Below are 17,612 nucleotides of genomic sequence, written 5' to 3' on the forward strand. Positions count from 1 at the left end.
CATGTAATTAGGAATGAAAAGGGTGAAATTACAGCAGACCCAGAAGAAATCCAGAGGATCATCAATACCTACTTCCAGAACCTATACTCTAGTAAGATGGAAAACACAGAAGAAACGGACAGATTCCTAGATACATATGAATTACCAAAGTTGAATGAAGAAGAACTAAAAATTCCAAACAACCCAATATCAACCAATGAAACTGAAAACGTAATTGAAAACTTACCAACTAAGAAAAGCCCAGGTCCTGATGGCTTCACTGCTGAAGTCTACAAGACATTTAGAGAGGAACTACTGCCACTACTGTTTAAACTCTTCAATGAAATTGAAAGGGAAGCAATACTCTCAAATTCATTCTGGAAGCAAGCATCCCCTTGATCCCCAAAGCAGAGAAAGACCCAACCGAAAAAGAAAACTATAGGCCAATCTCACTAATGAACATAGATGCAAAAATCCTTAATAAGATACTGGCAAATAGAATGCAGAAGATCACCAAGATCATATACACTGACCAAGTGGGATTCATCCCAGGGATGCAGGGATGGTTCAACATTCGCAAATAAATCCATGTAAATCACTATATCAATAGAGCCAAGGATAAAAAACATGTGATCATCTCAATAGATGCAGAAAAAGCATTTGACAAAATCCAACATGCATTTATGATTAAAACCCTACAAAAAATTGGAATAGATGGTCTCTACCTCAATCTGATAAAAGCCATCTATGAAAAACCAACAGCCAATACCATACTAAATGGTCAAAAACTGAAATCCTTCACACTCAAATCAGGAACAAGACAAGGATGTCCACTATCATCACTCTTGTTCAATATAGTTTGGAAACATTAGCCACGGCAATTAGACAAGAGAAAGAAATAAAAGGAATAAATGTAGGAAAGAAGTCCAATTGTCATTATTTGCAGATGACATGATACTCTACATAGAAGACCCCAAGAACTCCACCAAAAGTCTTCTAGACTTAATAACCAAATTCTTTAAAGTAGCTGGATATAAGGTCAACACACAAAAATCAATAGCTTTCCTCTACACGAATGACAGACTCACTGAGAGAGAAATAGGGCAAATAATTCCTTTCACAATAGCATCCAAAAAACTGAAATACCTAGGAATCATCCTAACAAAAGAAATGAAAGACCTCTTCTCTGAAAACTATGGCACTCTGAAAAGAGAGATTGAAGATGATATCAGAAAATGGACAGACATCCCCTGCTCCTGGGTAGGAAGGATTAATATAGTGAAAATGGCCATACTTCCAAAACTGCTATGTAGATTCAATCCAATCCCAATTGAAATCCCAGTAGCATACTTCACAGACCTTGAGAAAACAATCCAAAAATTCATTTGGAACAAGAAGAGACCCAGAATAGCAAAAGTAATTCTAGGTAAGAGAGACATGGCAGGGGGTAACACAATCCCCAACTTGAAACTATTCTACAAAGCTACTGTGATAAAAACAGCATGGTACTGGCAAAGAAACTGACCTGAGGACCAGTGGAACAGATTAGAAGATGCCGAAACAACTCCAGACACACTCAGCCACATCATCTTCGACAGAAGAGCCAAACACCCTCAGTGAAGGAAAGATAGCCTCTTTAATAAATGGTGCTGGAAAAATTGGGCTTCAACTTGCCAAAGATTAAAACTAGACCTGTATCTCTCACCATGCACTAAACTAAAATCAAAATGGATTAAAGATCTAAATATTAAAAGAGAAACGCTGAACCAGCTGGAACAGAGGTTAGGTAGAACTCTTGAAGACGTTGGTGTAGGAAAAGATTTTTTGAACAAAACCTCAGTTGCCAATGAACTAGCACAAGCAATCAACAAGTGGAATCTCTTCTTATTCAAAAGCTTCTTCACAGCAAGAGAAATCACCAACAGTGTGAAGAGACAACCCACAATGTGGGAAAAAATCTTCACCTGCTGTTCCTCAAAGGTCTACTATCTCGAATCTATAAAGAACTTTAAAAAATCAGACCTCCCAAATTTAAAGACCCAATCCGAAAATGGGCATCTGAAATGAACAGACATTTCTCAGACAAAGAAGTAGAAATAGCAAATAAATACATGAAAAAATGTTTAACATCACTGGACATTCAAGAGATGCAAATGAAAACAACACTGAGATTCCACCTTACTCCAGAAAGAATGGCTGCTATCATGAAATCAACCAATAACAAATGCTGGCGGGGCTGTGGGGAAAGAGGAACCCTGCTCCATTGCTGGTGGGAGTGTAGACTGGTGCAACCACTGTGGAAATCAGTATGGAGATACCTCAAAGAACTAGGACTGGATGTCCCATTTGACCCAGCTATTCCCCTGTTGAGTATCTTCCCCAAAGATTTAAAAGACTCATACACAGTGATATATGTGTACCCATGTTCATAGCAGCACAACTTGTAATAGCTGAAATTTGGAAGTAGCCCAAATGCCCATCAACTGGAGACTGGATAAAGAAAATGTGGGTTATTTTTATAAAATGGAGTACTACTCAGCCATAAAAAATGAGAAATTAGAGACATTTATAGCTAAATGGATGCACATTTAGGTGATACTCTTAAGTGAAATAAATAGGACACACGTGTAAATACCGAATAGTTTCTCTAGTGTGAGAAACTGAAAGTGTAAATAAGGACTAAAAGGTATAATAGATAATGTGAAATAGGAAGAAAAGGGGCAAAGGGGAAGGGGAAGTGGGAGGGTAGGAGAAAGGAAAGAAGGGAATGGAATTAATATGAAAAAAAGGAAACAAAGTCTTTGTAAATAGGGAGGGATGGAGGGGTTGAAGGGAGGGCTGGGGAAGAGGAAAAAATAAGAACCAAGAGAGATTATGTAAAGGTGCAAATTTCCCATGATGAATGTCATTATATTGTATACCTAAAATGTACCTATAAAATATTTTTTTTAAAAAGGTCCAGTACTGGCTCTAAATGTTCTTGTGTCAAAACAACAGCCGTGGATTTTTCAGATTTCAGCTAAAAGGCCATGTGATATTAGTATTAACGTGTACAGCATGGTAAATGCTCTTTTCATCCAGCATCAATAAAACAGAACTTTCTACATTAATATATATAAGACAGACCATAATAGCAATATGGTTTAAAGTACTGCTTTTCAAAGTCTACTGTGCATGTGAGTCATTTGGAAATCTTGATAAAATGTAGATTTTTGCTTAATAGGTAAGGTGAAACCTGAGATTCTACATTTTTAACATGCTCCCAAATGCTTCTGGTCTAAAAACTCACTTTGAGTTCAGAATATGAACAATGAGGTGAGACAGATATAAATTTCAATCTCAGCTCTTCTGCTTTTTAGCTGTGAAATCCCTAATATGCTACTTAATCTCTTTAAGCCTTACATTCCTCATCTATAAGAGGGACATTTTTTAAAAATTGCCTGTTTCATAGGGTTTCCGTGCAGGTTAAGTGAAATAATGCACAGAAAACATGGCACAGTGCATAGGAAGAGCAAATAATCAGTGAATAGTAATTATTATTATATTCCATGAACTGCTACACCCACATGTCTGATTCTTTGAAGACTGCAGTTCAGAGTGATTATCTGAAAGCACCACAAGAGCATGGATTAATCAGAGAGAGAGAGAGAGAGAGAGAGAGAGAGAGAGAGAGAGACATGAATTGAATCATATTTACTCATATTTCATTAGGCTTCTTCAGTGTCTTCTTATTCTTTGAAAAGTGAGACGTCATCTCTATCAGTCAGGCTACAGCCAGAAAACAGATGACATGCTTCAATTAGCATAATTAGTGGAAAATTTAAGAAAAGAACTATAGACAAAGGTATGGGCAGAGGTAGGAAAACCAACAAGAAGAGAGAGTACAGTAACTTGGTTCTGTTGCAACCCCTACACCCAAAAGGATAAAGGGAGGGGGAAGACACTGTATAAGAAAAATGGGAGAATGTGGTGTAGAGAATCCCTTTAAGAGGAGCTATGACCTTTAGTTAAAGGACAGTAGCCAGCCTGAGGCAATCCTGCAAAAAGAAAGCCAGGAACAAATAACCTGACATCAGTTTCTTCCCTCCCTTTCATGTCCTACCAGGGACATTGCTCAAACCCATCAGGATCCAGGAAGGGAAAGAGACTCACTGATGTAATTCATATAAGTTAACCTCCCAGGGCACAAAACAGGGTATAAAAGGGTAGAAACTGAATCAAGAGAATTAAGTAGAAAATATCCGGTATACCAACCATAACATATATGGGATATGGTTAAAAAAAGATGAATGTTTAAGTTTTAAAATAATTTATTACTATAGTAAAAGAACAGTGCCATTGACCCCCTCAAAATATTACCTCTCACTTCATTACACTTATCCCATCATTCTGTCACTTCCTGAAGCGTCTCTGGAAGTCTTCTTTCATTAGTGTCTTTAACTGTACTGTAGTGGCTGCCTCCATGTCCTAATCCACTTAAAACATTGACCTATCATGGTCATTTTGACTTTGGAAAAGAGCCAGAGTTTGCACTATGCCATATATGGTGAATAAGGTGGATGAGGACACACCATAATGTTTTTATTTCATAGAAATCTTTGTAAACATTTTGAGTCAATTGCATTCATGAAAAGACAGAACTGGTTCAGGAAGTAGCAAGAACAATGGGATAAGTGTGTTCAAGGGGGGTTAATGACAATGTGTCTTTTCCTATAATAAATTTTATTTTTGATGGAAATATTCACCATATTTTTGACACATTCCATATACTTAACCAAATGCATTAAAAGTACAACACTGTATTCTTCTGACCAAACCAAAGAGAACAAACTATTTTGGACAAAGCTAAATTCAACTGTTTTATCACTAAATGAGAATCAATAGCTAGGACATCTCTTCATTGGATGTCTTGTAATCATCCCAAACTAAATGCAACTAAAGCTGAAATTATCTTCCTCTACCATAATAACTCTACTTTCCCATTTGCATGCATGGTAAAATTTGGATACGTCAATCTCTCAACCTACAACATCCTTCCATTTTCTGTCTGCCCATTTATATCCTACTTATCCTTTAAGGTCCAACTCAAATACTTTTCCCTCCTACTAGAGATCTTCTCCCCAAATACTATAGCCCACATTGATTTCCCTTGTCTTTGAAGACCCATTACTAATAATTTAGTCATTGTTTCAGGTACTGGTATTTAACTGGTTTGTATGTACATATTATCATGCCAGCCAGATAATGCACTTCTTGAGCAGGAACTATGTTTTAACTTTCTTTTTCTCCTTGAGAAGACCAAGCATCTTGAAACTTATTGCACATGAGAAGTACACAATAAACACCTGAAGAATGAAGATAAGGAAAGAGCAGCAAAAGACCAAATATCCAACCTACCTTTCCATAAGAGTTTCTGATAAAAAGCCTAGCTCTCTGGGGCCTGCCTAGTCTTATGTAGAAATACACAGGCCCAAGGATAGCCTTGCTTCTTATCTGTCCACTTAGCATTTTAAATAACCCTTGAGTTAAATAGAAAATCAAAACACAAGTTAGAAAATGTTTAAAAATAATCAGCAGGAAAATCAGCACTCATCAAAACCCATGAAGTGTAGCTAAAGTGATACACATAAGAAAGTCGTAGCATTAAATTCATTTATTTATTCCAATATATTACATAATATATGAATTATTTCAACTAACAAAAAGTGAACTAGTCAACTAAATGATATGCAAAAATATCAAAATGTATACCCAAATAAAGTATAAGGAAAAAATTAACATTATTTAAAAAAATCAATGACTGCAGGGCTGGTGGTATAGTATTTGCTTAGCTTGTGTAAGTCCCTGGGTTCAATTTCTAGCACTCCTTCCCCCAAAGAGTCAGTTACTCATTTCTCACTAGCCCTCTTTCTGAAAATAACAATAATAATAATAATAACCTTGATGTAATAATAAGTAAGCATAAGAAGACACTGAAAGGTGGAAAAGACAAACTGGATAGCCCAGGTACCTTAGGATATAAAGAACACTACAGTGATGAGCTGCCTGGGGTTTCTTTTTGCCTGCCATATGTTCCAGATTGGGTGTGGAAAAAGCCTGCATTCTGAAACTGCCAATAGGCTCAGACTGAAAAACAAAAATCCTCAAGAAAAGCTTTTTTTCCTTTAGTCAAATGATCAGGAAAAGGGTAGACTAGTGGAACAGAGAACATTTTTGATAATACTTACCCTACTCTAAACACCACAGGAAAATCTGCTGCTTCCATGCAGTGTCAACTATTCCAAACAGAGGTACCCTGTTGGGTTCCACATAGCAGCCATCAGGCCATTTGAGTAGGCTCTTGGCCTTGCCCACAAAGGTGATGTCAACAGGATCAATGAAAATCAACTTTCATTCCACTTCTTCAGTAGCAAAGAAGTAGAACAAGGGTATGGTATGTAGTGCCAGTTGATCCTCCACTTTCCCAACCTGGACAGTGTCAATGGGACCACCCCCATCTGGTAGCAGTAAAGCAATATAATCAGCCCTTCTTTCCCCATTCTCCTAGCTAATATTGGCAGGATGCCCAGCAGGGAACTAACTTCTACCCTTCCCCACACAGTAACAACAAGGTGAAACAAGACAGGCTAGGCAGTACTGTTTCTGTCCCCTGTGGAGAACTTTAATCTGACCCAGCAGCAACAAACTGATGCAAGTAATATTACATAGTTGCCAGAAAGTGTCACTAAGTAGAGTGGGGAGAGAAATTTTTATCCTCATCCACTGAAACAAGGTGAGGCAAAGCAGTATTTTTGTTGTATGTTTGTTTTTACTTAGGCCAGAGTCAGCATAGTCAAACAGGGAGCTGTATATTTACTACAACACAGACCTGCACAGCACAACACATCTAAATAGGAAAATTGCCTGCAAAATAAATAAATGAATAAAAAATAAGATAAAATGCAATCTCACAACCTAATACCCTACATGTCCATAATACAATAGAAAATCACTCATTATACCAAGAACCACAAAAATCTCAACTTGAATGAGAAAAGAAAATCAACCTACTCTAATGCTCAGATGACACAGATGTTTGAATTATCTGACAATGAATTTATTTTGCTTAAATTCTTTTATTGGTACATTTTAGGTATACAATACTTTTACATTTATCATTGGGTGCTTGTACCTGTACATGATGTATCTTGGTTCTTATTTTTTCCCCATTACCTGTGTGCCCTTCACCCCCTCCACCCTTCCCTATTTACATAGACTTTGATTCCATTTTTTTCTTTTCTCATAATTTTTCCTTTCCCTTCTTTCCTTTCCCCTTCCCCTCCCACTTCCCCTCCCCCCTTTGGACCTTTTCTTCCTATTTCAAATTATTAATTAATCCTTTTAATCATTTTAATCCTTATTTATAACTTCCGTTTCTCACACTAGATAAACTATTCAGTATTTCCACATGTGTGTCCTATTTATTTCACTTAAGAGTATTGCCTCAGTGTGCATCCATTTAGCTATAAATGACTCTAGTTTCTCATTCTTTATGGCTGAGTAGTACACCACAATGATTTTAAAGCAATCATAAAAATATTTCAACAAGCAACTAAAAATATGCACAAATGAGAAATAGAATTTTCAGTGAGGAAATAGAACATATAAAAAAGAACCAAAGGAATTTTTTGAATTAAAATATAATAACATCCTAGTTTGGTGATGTACTCCTATAGCCCCAGTACTCAGGAGGCTGAAGCAGGAGGATCACCATAAGTTGGAGGCCAGCTTGAGCTACATAGTGAGTTCAAAACCAGCCTAAACTACATAGCAAAACCCTGTCTCAAAAATATAATAAAAATACTTAAAACTCTTTGGATAGACTATGAGTGAATTAATATAATAGAGGAAAAAATCAATGAACTTGAAAATAGATTAACAGAAATCTAAAGGGAGAGAGAAAATATGCTAAAAAGAAACAAACAGAGCTTCAGGGCTCTGTGAAAAAATGAAAAAAGAAAAGAATATTCATATCACTGGAGTTCCAAAATAAGAGAGTACAGGGCTGAAATAAATAAGGTCTGAAAACTTTTCAAATTTAAAATATTGATTCAAATAGACTAATAAATTATTTATGTACAATGCATAATTAGTGCAGTCACTAAAAATCTATATAAAATGCATTCAAAGCCTGTAGAGATAAACTAAAATTGAAATTTTTTTAAAGAAAAAGGGTCTTGTTATATTGCCTTGGTTGACATGCACTCCTGGACTCAAACAATCCTCCTGCATTAACTTGCTAAGTAGATGACACTATAGCCATACATGCCTAGCCAAAACAGAATTCTTTAAAAGGTTCAATCAACACTCAGTAAGGTAGGAAAAAATTGAAGAAGAGGAACAGAAAACAGAAAAAACAAACAGAAAACAAAAAATAAAATGGCAAACTTAACTCTTCACATATCCATGCTTACATTAAATGTAATGACCTAAATGGATCAATTGAAAAACAAATTGACAAAGAAGTTAAAAAACAACATGGGGGCAGGAACATAGCTCAGTGGCAGAACACCTGCCTGGTAAGTGTGAGGTCTTGAGTTTGATCCCTGGTACCAAAACAAAACACCAACATGGCTCAAACATGCTACGTATATGAAATGTACTTCAAATATAATGACATAGGTAAGCTGAAAATAAAAAGATATAAAAAGATATTCCATGCAAATACAATCAACAGATAAGATAGCCTTCAGAATGAAGAAAACTACCAGAGTCAGAAATGCATTACATAATGAGAAAATAGTGTGCATTCCCTAGAAGATATAGAAAATCTGAATGTGTTGTGCCAAACAACAGAGCTGCAAAATACATGAAACAAAAACAGATGGACTTCAATCAGCAGTTGATAGAATTACTAGAAAAAAAATGAGCAATGATATAAAAGTGAGCACACCATTATCAACCAATAGAATCTAATATTTACAGAACATTTCACCTGCCAACAGCAAAACAGACATTCTTTTCAAGAGCACAGCTAAACTTCATGAAGACAAATTATCTCCTGTGTCATAAAATAAACCTGAACAAATGTAAAATAATTGCAAGTGTGTTTACTCAGTACAGAGAAATCAATAACAGAAAGACAATAGGAAAATCTCTAAATATTTGGAAATTAACCACAAACAAAATATACTATGAATCATTAAGAAATCTCAAGAGAAATTTAAAAACTATGTTTAACTGAACAAAAATATTACATATCAAAATGTGTGGGATGCAGATAGAATCAATGCAAAGAGAGAAATTTACAGAACAAAGCACATTAGAAAAGAGAAAAACTCTCAAGCAAATAATCTAAGCATCAACCCCACCTCAAGAAAACAGAAAGGCAATCGTAAATTATCCCCAATGTAGAAGGAAGGAAATAATGATAAACACAGAAATCAATGAAGTTGAAAACAAAAACTATTCAGAATATTAATGTCACTGGAAAGCTAACTCCCAACAAAGTGAGGAGCCAGCCCCTCACTTCCTTGCTCCTTGGTTCTTTGTGCCCTTGATGAAAGAATTCAGTCAAGATATGCAGGCCACACAAAAGTATAAGCAAAATTTATTGAAAAGTAGTTGTAGGGAGTTTTACCTTCAATCAAAAAGGCAGGCCATAGAGGTATCTGCACTGAGTGTGAGTATGGATACCTTTTTATGCACACAAAAGTACCTCCTGGGTTTCAGGGAAGTATGGGGATTATAAGGCTTATAAACATTTTACTTAGAAATTACTTTGAAATTTAAAAACTTGAAAAATCTTCCCATCATTTTTAGATGGTCAGTGTTTCCTCAGGGGTTTTATCATGTAAGGAATTTACCAAAGAAATTTAAGAAATATAAGTTCTTAATTTAAACCAGGTCCCCGTCCAAGGCAGGAGGAATTTTAAAGAACATTTCCTTTCTGGTATCATTGGGCTGTAGGCTGCAGCCAAGAATTCAGTATGCCTTTTTATGGAGTTAGCTACCGAGGTGGTCATGTATCAGAAGAAATGTCCACAATGTATAACTGCCACTGGACAAGGTCTAAGAAAGTTCCCTCCAAGATAAAGAATCTAGACCCACCTTACCCATGCAATTAGGTTGCAGGTTTGCTGAATTGTCAGTAAGAGGCATGGGCAAGGTTTTATTAGACAAAGTTATAATTTTAAAAGTACACACTCAAAGAAATAGAATGAAGGCTCTCAAGAAAGAGAGGAGCCTTATGATCTGGACCTGGGCATATTTGAGGGGCCTTGAGGATATCTTCAAGATGAGTGATCTACAATGTGTGTTCCTACTCTCAGGCCCATGTGGTGGGCAATGTTAGAATGCAAACCACTTACGTGTGTTTGAAGTTGAGACATGCTGCCCACTAATATTGCTGTTTTCTCAAGGATGGCCTGTAGGAAGAAGCACAATTTGCAAGTGAAAAAAGGTGGCCTATGCACAGATGACAAGTTCAACTTGCAGGTAAAAGGGAATTGTCAAGGTTTATAATATCTTGGGAGAAGGCAGAAAAAAACTTTTCAATGTGCTTGAGTAACTTTTGTGTCCTGAAGCTATCGTTTTTCTTAAAAGTACAATTTTTTTTTGTACCGGGGATAGAACTCAGGACCTTGCACTTTCAAGGCAGGTGGTGGAACCACTGAGCTAAATCCCTGGCCCAAAAGCACAATTTTTAAATTATGATTTTTCTTGTCTCCTTTCTATCTTTATTTCTTCTATCCTACCTCATAAACTTAAAATGTCATTGTGCTCTGTGGAATCACTTTGGGTCTGAGACATAATAAATGATTATAAACGTATTATACATTGAAGTCTTTCTTTACATATCTGGCATCACATGCTATTTTGGACCCCAATTTGTCCCTCGGGCATGATAATGTGTAATTATGTGCCTCACATTAATAAAACAAAAAGGAAAGGTAGATGTTCTTAAAAAAATACAATTAATAAACCTCTAGAAAGACTGAAAAAACCCAAAATTTACCAATATTAGGAATAAAAGAGGAAAATAAGGGAATACTATGAACAACTCTATACAAATTTGATAACTTACATGAAACAGACCATCTTCCTGCAAAACACAAGTTACCACAACTCATCTGAGGCAAGAGAATAGGGTGTGGGAAACTGGCTTGGAAAGTGAGCATGACCTGTCAATCACAGAGTTTCAGGACACATGTGCAGAAAAACTGCCAAAGCCCTGCATCTGAAACCAATTAGCCAGTTCTGTCTTCAGTTCTTTTCACAAGAACTTAAGCAGGTTTTTGACAGGATGGCCTAGACCTGATATCAGCCTGAGGAGCGAGAGATACAAAAGACAGCCACCATCAAGTTGGTGGCCACTCTTTCAGTGTCACCCTGTGCTTTGCAGGGTGTATTTCTTTTCTTACCTTTATTTGGCCCACACTCAGTCTGCAGAACATTCTTCTTTTCTTTTCATACCTTTAATAAATGTAAAATCTCAGTACTTTTTACACTTGTCTTGACCAACTCTTTGTTCAGGAAGAAAGTATTACAGGTAGTTAAGTAAGGTAGAAATTAATAGGCAGTCAGACAGGGGTGGGCCTTTGAGGGAGTGAGTGAAGAACATGAGACTATATCAGAATTGTGGCTGGAGGCGCATCTGGGGAGAGCAAAGCCTCAATATAAAGTCCGTTCATCAGATATTTCTATGGGTAACTGGAACATCTGGACTCATCCCTTCACAAAATTGCCTCTATTATAGGGGTCATAGATAAGCTGAGGCTAATGATGCTTGCCATATGACCTTGCTATATGTCCCATTTCCTTATTAGATCAATATTAGCTAAGTGATTATACTTGTAATCTTATTGGTTGATTATAGTTTGATCCATATTGTACCCATATTGTGACTTTGCTATATAAGTTACCCCTGACAAAGGGCTTTAGTGGCAACCCACTTGGACCCCTCCTGTCTCTCAGGAGCTATCTCTCAATAAACCTTTCCTACTCTTAATCTCTGTTGTCCTTTGGAATTCATTCTTCAATTTTTGGGAAAAAATTTGGCACATCTGCCATCTTTTACGTTGAGAATTATATTTCTCCAAATCAAAAGAACCTAGAAAGCACCTCTAGAAGAGTCCTCAGCACCTCAGAATCTGGTAACAATTTGCTACAAAACAGATAACTTGAACAGTTCTACAGATATAAGGAAATTAAACACATTGTTTAAAAGCTCCTGAAAGAAAACATTCCAGGCCTAGATGGTTTCACTAAAGAGCTCTATCAAATATTTAAATTAACACCAATTTCACATGATATCTTCCACAAAAGAAAGAATTCTAATTAAGTTTTATGAGGTCAGTAATTAAGTTGCCATGAGACCAAAATTACATAAAACTGTCACCAGACTCCTGCACTCCAGTCCTCACTAATAACTCATGTGTCTTTTTAACCCACCCTGTAAGCATGGCTCTTACACAATCTATGATCTGTAGAACATGGGTCATATACTTAGTACACAATAAAAGTTATGAAAGAATAGTGACCTGGCATGTACAAGAACCTGTGTTCAACCCCCAGAACCTCAAAAAAATTAGGGTTAGGGCATGGATAGAAACAAGTAGAGGTTAACCTAGACATAAATCCCTCAGACATTTGAGTGTGGGTGCTTCAGCCATACCCTTTGTGATTTGAATATGATTCTTCTTTCCCAGCAACCTCTTTGAAACACTTATTTTCAAGGCAGTTGTTACTGGCAAGCCATAATAGTCAAGTGCACTGTCACAACATCACTTGTAGGAGAATCCTGTCAACTAGTGTTCTTAACTTTAAGATGCCATTGACCTTGGCTGATTAGAGGTCATACTTGAACTTGCTACTTTGTTTGCCTGTAAACCCTTTATTGGAAGACCAAAACTCAGACTTCTGACACCCAACTTTCCAGAACCTGTAATCATCTCACCCCACTTCATTTTCACAGAAGCACTTACAAGAACTATACCTATAGCATCCCTGCCCTGTGCCTTATTCTTTCTGGGTCTGAAGAGGTTCCCGAAGCTGAGATGGGGTGTAGGGGACAGGGGAAGGGGACGTTACCAGAACCTCTGCAGTGAGTCCTGGTTTCCTGCGAGCCACGGCAGCACACAGCGAATTACAGGAAAGGTAGAAAAATGAGACTGAGAAGAAGCTGAGCTTTGGGTCTGATCAGTGCTGCTCTGGGCAGCAAAGACAAAAGCCCCCAGCTTACCACACCTTTTATTCAGTACATCGGGAGAAACAAATGTAACAGATGACTTGCAGAGAGTTCAATAGTTCACATTGGGATAAACAAGGTGTAACAGAAGGCTTGCAGAGAGTTCAGTACGTCTCCGGCAAACAAGATGTTAATCAGTCCAAGAACAATGAGGAACTGAGCAGATGTTTGTTCTCCCAGGATGTTTCTTGTCCTGGAGAATCACAGCATCACTGGATCACTGAAGTCTCAGTTGTGACCGGAGGCCAAACTGGAGTTATTCTGTAGCTGGGCTGTAGGCAAGAGAACTAGGCGAACCAAATGATTTATCCCTAGAATTATGTAGCATTGCTCCCAACAATGGGGAACTTAACCTATCCTGAATGTAGAATGTTTAGAGGTTTGCTGACTGTTGTAGTGAAAAAAGAATTTTCTGGATACTTCTATTAGAGGAATAAGAGGAATAGGAAGGGTTTATTAGGCAGAAATTTTAGCATGCAAAAGTGGAGTGCAGATGGTCAGAGAAATGAGATGCATTATAGTTTGAAACTGGGAATATTTATGTGTCTTTAGCCATGGAATTCTGTAGAAACTGTCAATCTAGGCTCAGCCTTGGTAGGTGGGTGGAAGGGATGGCCCACTCACAGTAAGATAAATAGTCTATTCATTGAGGAAAGACTAATTTACAGGTGAGAAGTGAATCTATTCATAGATGAAAAAGGGAATGGCTGAACTCATTTGCAGGTAAAAGGGACTTGCCTAGGCTTGGAGCAAGAGGGGATGGTTAAACCAAACTTGTTTCCCAAACTGTGGTTTTTAATTTTAAAATTATAATTTTTCTCGTCTCTTTTTTTGCCCAATTTTTCTGTCCTACTTCAAAACCAGTACTAAAAGAAAACTACTTACCAATTGGCCTTACAATGGTAGATACAAAAGTCCTAAACAAAATATTAACAAATAGAATGCATCAAGGTTAAAAATATACATTACAATGAACTAGGGTTCATTCCAGGGATACAATACTGTACCAGTATTTGAAAATCAAGGTAATCCACCTGTGAATAGACTTAAAGCTACAAACCACATGATCGTACTGAGGTAAGAGACTAGTGCTGGGGCAAAACCAGTCAAACAACTAGGCAGAATCTGTCAAAATCATGGAGACCCAGGGCACATGTACAGAATACAAAATCCAGAATGACTCCGCGGCTCTTGAGCACTGTATATGGACCTAATCAGAAAAGTGTTATTTTCAATTCTTCATTTACATCTAGTGCAAAACCAAGTGAGTCTTTCAATAGGACACTTTAAATTTGGCACCAGACCAACTGAGTTTTTGATAGGAAAATCATCCCAATACCTTATTTGCATGAGGGAGAAGTCAATCCAGATATAAGACCCCTTTCTCATATCCTCTGCACTATTGTGAATCTGTTTGTCACCCACTCTCACTCCACATAGTGTACTTTTCCTACCATTTATTGATAAATGTACCTCCCTGCTACTTTTTCTATGTGTCTTGTGCAATTCTTCATTTAAAATACCAAGAACCTAAAAAGAATTCCCCTGGGACCCACCATCCAGTAACAGTTTGTTGGTGAGCACAGCCAGAAGGTAAGACTTCTTTGGGAAAATTATTGTTTTCTTTTGCTTTCTTCTCTTTCCTGTCTTTTTTCCTGCTCACTCATTGTAGCCATAAGTTAGACAGCTAAAAGCCATTAGAACATCTGCTACTAACACAGTCACAAATCAGACCATTTTAGGCTCCATAATGTACAAGGAAACTTCAATGTACCAAGCAGATTCCATGTGTGTGTGACCTAAAGTTTAATAGGCCTCTTTTGCTCCCACATTTTTGTGCTTTTCAATAGTTTATTCAGCTTTCTCATTCTGTTTTTGAGGGGAAGGGTAATAGCTATCAGTAACTTGGTCTTCTACTCGAGTAGCCACCTACCCCAGCCTGCCCCATTTTGTGCTCACCATAATCAAAATTTCATTTGAGCTTTTCCCTTAGATGACCTTTTATCTCTAGTTGTCCTTTGTGTCTCACTTGCTTCATGGCCCCATTTCCTGAAACCTCAGGGAGCCATTCAACTCACCTTTTTGCCATGTTTTCCATCTGTCCTCATGGACATCAAGAAATCTCAGCATTATAGATGAGAGCTATGGTCTCCACTTTTGGGGAATGGATGAGCCTCCTCTACTCTTCCCTTCTAAATATGCAGAGATCTCCTCCATATTTCTTCTAAAATAAATTCAGATAATTAACTTTGAAACATGTACCCGAGAGCCTGAGTGGAACGAAGGGAATAGACAGTAAAGGTCAACTCAACTGGCTGTGAGTATGCAGAAGTAGAACAGGAATATTTTAGTCAATATATAACAGAACCAGCTTTTGTATTTGGAGATCACCAAGGCTTTTTTTTTTAATGCTAAAGAATACATTTCTGGGGGCCAGGGATTTAGCTCAGTGGTTTCACCACCTGCTGTACAAGCGCAAGGACCCGAGTTCGATCCCCGGTACCCCCCCAAAAAAAAGAATACATTTCTGTTTTACTGGCTTACAAAATAATTGCCAAAGTCTTTTGCTATCAGGATAAGTGGGAGGGATGCTGTTTCTCAAGTAGTTAGATGGAGCCAATGGGGGCTCCACCCTAATCTTTAAGCAGTCATAGTGGGCCACAGGCTATGGAGAGGTCTAAGGGAAAAAGGACTCTGGTGCCTCTAGCTTCACCAGAGATGTCTGGTAGTGAAATTTGAGCTTCATGGAGGATACCCCATAGCTTAATGAATCTCCATCCTTCTGTGGTGACACCTTAGAAAGACCCTAAACCTTGTCTTCTTTCTCTCTCTCCATAGGCTCCATCAAGAACAATGGAAAACACTCTGCATATCCCATTAACCCCACCATTATGCTGTACCCTTTAAAATTGAAAACAAGTTGACACTGATAATCTAAGAAAAAAACAACTCATCTTCTATTGCAATACTATTTGGCTGCAGTATGAACCATGAAATGGTGGGAGATGGTATAGAATTGTTCTCTAAATTAAAATACTATTCTTCAGTTAAATCTTTTCTGCAAAAGGCAAGGGAAGTGGTCTGAAATCCCTTATGTTCAGGATTTTATGGTACTTTATTAGAACCATCCCCCTTCCAAAGCTCAAGAGATGTAGAACTTAAAGTAGATCCTGAAGAGGAGATTGATATCATTGATGATCCCCTTCTCACACCCTTACCTGTCTCTCAGGGAAATATGGGTCTCCCCTACATGTTTAATAAAAGAAACCACACTAGAAGTTCTCCTCAACCTCCTCTTTATAATCTTCAGGCCAGTAAATCAGTCCCGCCCTCTCCAAGTGACAGAAACTCCATCAGTGGCTAGTCTTCAGAGAGACCCAGTATTCCACAGCCCCCTCTCTGTGCCCTTTAGACAGCCTTAAACCCCACAGGACATAATTAGAGTGGAGTTTCCTACTCTTCAAACTCACATGTCATCCTGGCCCTAAGAGAGGTCCCAAGAGTAGGACTTAAGGAACCTAGAGCTTATACAGTAGACCATTCTAAAGTATGCATATGATATTCTAATTGATAGGTCTCCCACCACCTCAGCAGCTATTAAGTATAGTAGCTGCCCTCTTCCTATGGTGCCTTGCCCCCTCCCCTGTGTGACATCATGCCAAGATGGTTGCTCCCACCAAAGAACAAACCCTTCTTCCCAGCATGCCCCTGTTCCAACCTAGACAGTAACCTAATACTTGCTCACCTCCTACCACCTAGTGACATCACCGGCTCCTCCATTCCCTAGTCACTACCTCACTCAACCCCGCCTCAGCCCCTACAAGCCCCACCCCAGTCTCTATAAAAGACTCTCCCTGCCCCAGCCATATTGCTTTTGTCTCTCCTTTGTTCAGAGACAGCCCGGCAGATCTATTCCCCTAATAAAGGCTTGTTGTGGCCTGGTCTGGTCTTGGTCTTCGGCCCTTTTACCTGACACTAATATGCAGCCAATCTTGGGAGATATCCAACCACAATACTATCCAAACTATCTAGCTAAAGGGGATATGAAGTCTCAAATGAAAAGGTTCAGGTATCCCTCCAAAAAGCCTAATTTGAGATACATATTATACCTGTAGAACAACTGTCTAGGGACCAAATCCAAGCTATGCAAGGTTTCTTTATTTTTTCTCTTAAATTCTTTTATTGGTGCATTTTAGGTATACAATACATTTACATTTATCATTGGGTGCTTGTACCTGTACATGATGGATCTTAGTTCTAATTTTCTCCCCATTACCTGTGCACCCTTCACTCCTCCACCTTTCCCTATTTACCTAGACTTCGATTCAATTTTTTTTCTTTTCTCATAATTTTTCCTTTCCATTCTTTCCTTTCCCCATCTCCTCCCACCACCCCTACCCTTTGG

General features: G+C 37.9%; 1 long non-coding RNA gene across 1 annotated transcript in view; it reads left to right on the forward strand.

Annotated features, from left to right (window-relative positions):
* LOC147822525 (uncharacterized) overlaps positions 1-17,154 on the forward strand; it is a 110,071-nt gene extending 92,917 nt beyond the window's left edge. Inside the window, exons 3-4 of the long non-coding RNA XR_015445589.1 lie at positions 10,380-10,455; positions 16,046-17,154. This is a non-coding gene — a long non-coding RNA (uncharacterized LOC147822525). The remainder of the gene's footprint in view (positions 1-10,379; positions 10,456-16,045) is intronic.
* The last annotated feature ends 458 nt before the right edge of the window (positions 17,155-17,612 follow it).

Source organism: Heterocephalus glaber, unplaced genomic scaffold (genome assembly GCF_053883595.1).
Source record: "Heterocephalus glaber isolate CG9 unplaced genomic scaffold, H.glaber_assembly_v1.0 deba00001613, whole genome shotgun sequence".
NCBI classification, from domain to species: Eukaryota; Metazoa; Chordata; class Mammalia; order Rodentia; family Bathyergidae; genus Heterocephalus; species Heterocephalus glaber.